Source organism: Epinephelus moara, chromosome 18, assembly GCF_006386435.1.
Source record: "Epinephelus moara isolate mb chromosome 18, YSFRI_EMoa_1.0, whole genome shotgun sequence".
NCBI lineage: Eukaryota > Metazoa > Chordata > Actinopteri > Perciformes > Serranidae > Epinephelus > Epinephelus moara.
Genome location: NC_065523.1, coordinates 39,578,824 through 39,584,275, shown reverse-complemented (window position 1 = coordinate 39,584,275; position 5,452 = coordinate 39,578,824). Strand labels below are relative to the sequence as shown.

The 5,452-nt window shown below is 38.3% G+C and overlaps 1 long non-coding RNA gene across 1 annotated transcript; it reads right to left on the bottom strand.

Annotated features, from left to right (window-relative positions):
• Positions 1 to 4,049: 4,049 nt before the first annotated feature.
• Positions 4,050 to 5,181, bottom strand: LOC126404978 (uncharacterized). The gene is made up of 3 exons (XR_007571539.1): positions 4,677 to 5,181; positions 4,168 to 4,643; positions 4,050 to 4,105 (listed from the first exon to the last, which is right to left on the bottom strand). It is a non-coding gene; the product is annotated as an uncharacterized LOC126404978 (long non-coding RNA).
• Positions 5,182 to 5,452: the final 271 nt, after the last annotated feature.

Genomic DNA, 5,452 nt, shown 5'->3' with positions numbered 1-5,452 from the left:
GAAGCTGTGATACCTGCCAAAGGGGGCGCTACTGAGCACTGACCATGTAGAGTGCCCAAACTTTGGCTTCAGGCCCTTTTTATTTTTTGTTATTTTGAAACTGTAAAAGATGAAATTAAAAACTCATCTTGATTAAAATAAAGAAATGTTTCATCTATAAATTCATGTCTTTTAAAGATCAGTTCATCTTGGATTTACTTAACCATTAACAGGAAACAATATTTTGACCAGGGGTGCCAAAACTTCTGCTTCCATTGTACACCTAGAGCAGGTCCTCTTCCACAAAGTCCGCCATGTTGTTTCTACAGTAGCCCAGAATGGACAAACACTGGCCATAGATAGGGACATTTAGGTTTTGGTGTAAACCACGGTAGTTCTCCTACATGCTCAGCACATGAGAGAAGTTTTAGTTGGCTGCAATTTCCAACCTCACCATTAGATGCTACTAAATCTTTAAGAGAATCTTTAGGTTTGAGTTTATATTTGTAGACACTGTCAGTGATGTGTCCCATCGCTCACCTCCTCAGGTCTCTGGGGTCCAGATTAGTTCTCTCTTTACCTCAGTGATTTCAAGTCAGATCAGATTTGAACTAAACTCTGGTGTCTGTCTCCTCTCAGATCTGAGTCCGGTGAGTCCGACCAGCTGCTCCAGGAGCTTCGTCTGTGATCGGTGTGGCCGCTCTTACCGCCACGCCAGCTCCCTGCTCAACCACAAGAACAGCCACAAGACTGGGACCTACTTTTGCAGCTCCTGCCAGAAGGAGTTCCCCAACCTGATGTCCCTTAAGAACCACCGCCGGATCCACACCGAGCCCAAACGCTACCGCTGCCCTGACTGTGGCAAATCCTTCCGGGTGTCTACGGCGCTTGTCTGCCACCGCCGCATCCATACCAAGGAGAAGCCATTCTCCTGCCAGCAATGTGACAAGCGCTTCACATCCCGGTCCAACCTGAGGCACCACATGAAGGTGCACTGGAGGGCTCCGCCGCTGTCCAGAGGGACGTCGTCCGCCTTTCTCACCGTCTCGTCCAGATCATTAAGCTAAACGTCCGACCTTGATGGCCTGACTGGGCTTTGTTATGGCGAACACAGCAACCACAGCGACCACAGCATGGTCTCCTGAGGAAACTCAGATTAGAATTTAAATCTAATCACAAACTGAGGACCTGGAGTTCAACCTGAAGGCTTCACGTTGAACTTTAATCACCACCAAATTTATACAATTTAAATATTTGATCTGAAAAAAAAAGTCCTTCTGAATTCATCTGCTTTAAAACTTCCAAAAGATCACAGAGTCGTAACAGGAGGAGTTCACTCTTCAGTCTCCACGGTGATGATGAACAGGAAACGTTGAAACCGAAACTATCGTCATGGAAACGTGAACGTCCAGTTTGTTTCTCTGCGTTGATGTCAGGCAGTGTTCAGAGTCTCTGAGTTCTCCAGTGTATGAACACTTAAATACACTGCAGCGGTGAACTGGGACCTGAGGAGCTGGAGTTACTCTGCAGCCTGGAGCACAACCAGCACAGGTGGATTGTGGGTCTTGTAGCCTTGAATCTTGGCGTATTAGCTCCAGTTTGTTCCTCTCATGTAATCATTGTTTCTACGTTTGAAGCTTTTAGAGTTTTTTTGACGCTGACAAAGACTGTTAAGAAATCCTCTCACTTTCCACTTCCTGAGTTTTCTATCCGTGTTTTCACGTATTTAAACAAAACTCAGTGTTTTTGTTTCTCAGTTTTCTCTCCAGCTGAAACATTTATAAAACTAACAGGACCAACCTTCAAAGTTCCTACGCTCATGAAATTCCAGCCCATTCAAGTATCGCTGTGGCGTCAGACACAGATGCCAAAAGCAACCTTTCATGGTGGTATGATACGCCGCCAGTTGGCGTCAGTTTGAAGCGCTGCTGGCAACAATGTAATGCAAGGAGCTGATAAGTCCTTGTAAGGCATGAGGGGCAGGGGATGGATCCAACAAACCTCAGACTTTTACCTGCGAGCCCGGTGTGTTCACTTCCTGTATAAATGTTAAAGCAGACGCTCAGACTCTCTTCACAGCGTTTCCTAACAAACTCGACAGTAGACGTGGAGAACAAACTGAAGACGACCTGACCTGCAGACCTGCAGGACGTCGACGTGGACAAACACCAGGAGTGTTTTCTTCTTTTATTGACACTGACAAACTTTAAGATGTGAAGCAGAGAGAAATGATGTGAGCAGAAAAACTGTAAACATGAGCTGCACTGCTGGACTCAGACTCCCTCTGCTGCTTCTGTACATGTCACCAAGTGTTTAACAGAACATTTCCACCGCTAAGTGTTTGAGGTGGACAGACTCCACAGGGAGACGGTTAAGGGTAATCAGAGTTAAGAGTGTTCGGTTCTTCATGGAGAGGTTTAGATTCATGATGTAACGTCTGATTTTAACTTCAAACATTAAATATGGGAGTTCATTGATGTCAACTGGGAGGAACAAAAAATCTACCATCAAAGTTTTTTATTATTAACTGTTTTAGAATCTTCATCATTGATAAAGGAAATGATGAAACATTGAGTCATGAAAACTTTGAATAAAATGCATTTCCTGTTAATGAATCAACTCAAGACTGAGTCCTAAAAAAAACATTTAATAATAAAAGATAAGAGTATAAGGGCCACATTGAAGGGAAAAAAAAGCGGAGATTTCAAGAATAAAGTCGTCCCGAGAAAAAACTCGTCATATTACAAGAATAAAGTCGTAATATTACGAGAATAAAGTCATAATATTACGAGAAAAAACTCATAATATTACGAGAAAAAACTCTTAATATTACAAGAATAAAGTCGAAATATTACGAGAATAAAGTTGTAATATTACGAGAATAAAGTCGTAATATTACAAGAATAAAGTCGTAACTAAGAAAAAGTCGTAATATTACGAGAATAAAGTCGTAATATTACGAGAATAAAGTCATAACTGAGAAAAAGTCATAATATTACAAGAATTAAGTCGTAATATTATAAAAAAAACCTCTTAATATTACAAGAATAAAGTCTAAATATTACAAGAATAAAGTTGTAATATTACAAGAATAAAGTCGTAACTAAGAAAAAGTCATAATATTACAAGAATAAAGTCGAAATATTACAAGAATAAAGTCGTAATATTATGAGAAAAAACTTGTAATATTACTCAAATGTGTGTGTCGAGGCAACACAAAGAGTTTATATTTGAGACAAAGAGCAGCTGCCACAAGCAGGTTCATCCTCTAACCCACTCTGTTTGTTGTTGGTTATTTCCTTAAAAACTATGACGTTATTCTCGCAATATTACGACTTTTTCTCAGTTACAACTTTATTTTCCTAATATTAGAGTTTTTTCTCGTAATATTACGACTTTATCTCAGTGACAACTTTATTCTCGTAATATTAAGAGGTTTTTTTGTAATATTACGACTTTTTCTCAGTTACAACTTTATTTTTGTAATATTAAGAGTTTTTCTCGTAATTTTACGACTTTTGCTCAGTTACAACTTTATTTTTGTAATATTAAGGGTTTTTCTCGTAATTTTACGACTTTTCCTCAGTTACAACTTTTTTCTCGTAATAATACGACTTTTTCTCAGTTACAACTTTATTTTCCTAATATAAGAGTTTTTTCTCGTAATATTACGACTTTATCTCAGTGACAACTTTATTTCAAAATTTTCTTGAATTCTTCAATGTGGCCCTAATACTCCGTCGTAAAAATAAAACTTTGAGTTAGTGGATTTTTTCTGCCATAAGAAACTGTTCTACCAGATAACAAAGAACTGGTTCTTCACTGGACGTGAGGTTTTTCAATGAATGCGATTCTCTGCCAAACCAGAGGCTCTCATTGGTTCCTTGTGAATATCTCTCATGGACAAAGCTGATGTTGGGAGCGATGTTGTTTTGTCTCTAAAGATAATCACTCACATATTCAACCCTCACCTGTCTTCACCTGTCTATATTTAACCCTCACCTGTCTTCACCTGTCTATATTTAACCCTCACCTGTCTTCACCTGTCTATATTTAATCCTCACCTGTCTTCACCTGTTTATATTTAACCCTCACCTGTCTACACCTGTTTATTTTTAACCCTCACCTGTCTTCACCTGTTTATTTTTAACCCTCACCTGTCTTCACCTGTTTATATTTAACCCTCACCTGTCTACACCTGTTTATTTTTAACCCTCACCTGTTTATATTTAACCCTCACCTGTCTTCACCTGTTTATTTTTAACCCTCACCTGTCTTCACCTGTTCATATTTAACCCTCACCTGTCTTCAGCTGTTTATATTTAACCCTCACCTGTTTATATTTAACCCTCACCTGTCTACACCTGTTTATATTTAACCCTCACCTGTCTACACCTGTTTATATTTAACCCTCACCTGTCTTCACCTGTTTATATTTATCCCTCACCTGTCTTCACCTGTTTATATTTAACCCTCACCTGTCTTCACCTGTCTTTATTTAACCCTCACCTGTCTTCACCTGTTTATATTTAACCCTCACCTGTCTTCACCTGTTTATATTAAACCCTCACCTGTCTTCACCTGTCTTTATTTAACCCTCAACTGTCTACACCTGTCTATATTTAACCCTCACCTGTCTTCACCTGTCTATATTTAACCCTCACCTGTCTTCACCCCTGTCTATATTTAACCCTCACCTGTCTTCACCTGTCTATATTTAACCCTCACCTGTCTTCACCTCTTTGGACTGATCACTCACGTGTTAGATAGTTAAAGTTTTTGGGTTCAAACTGACGACATGTAGAACTTTAGGAAGTGATGATGTCATGATGATCGTGTGTCTTTGGTCACAATCTGCAGCTGTTTTCACATAAAGGAAACTTATTATCAGATGTATCTATAACACTAACGTTAGTGGAGGGTCGGGATGTGAATATATTATAAATGATAAAGAAGTGATACAGTGTGGCTAGTTCAAACAGCTGGGGTCATGTGGCGGCCATTTTGTGTCTTCAAAGTGACATTTCTTTTTTCATGTGTTCACCAAAGAGAGAAAGAAATCTGAGATGGTTTCATGTAATTATGACGTCATTTCTCATAATGTGTCTTATGACAAGATATTTGTCTGATAATTATGAGAAATCAAAGATCTCATTATCACAACAAAACTTTATCGTATTAACAAGAAAAAACTTTCTTTGAATGAACAAACACGGACTTTTTAATTATCAAAATATTGTATTATTTATGTTTCATAATGCAGATACAGATTTCTTAGTTATGAGAAATTAAGTCACAAAAATACATGTGTACATTTCTTCTTTAATTTCTCCTGATAACAAGATAAATGATCTAATATGAGATCTATATCTTGTATTGATCACGTTTCCTTTTGATTGTTATTTTCATTATTAAAGATCCCAAAATTCCATATTTCATAATTATAAGTTTCTTCCCATAATATTTTTAATTA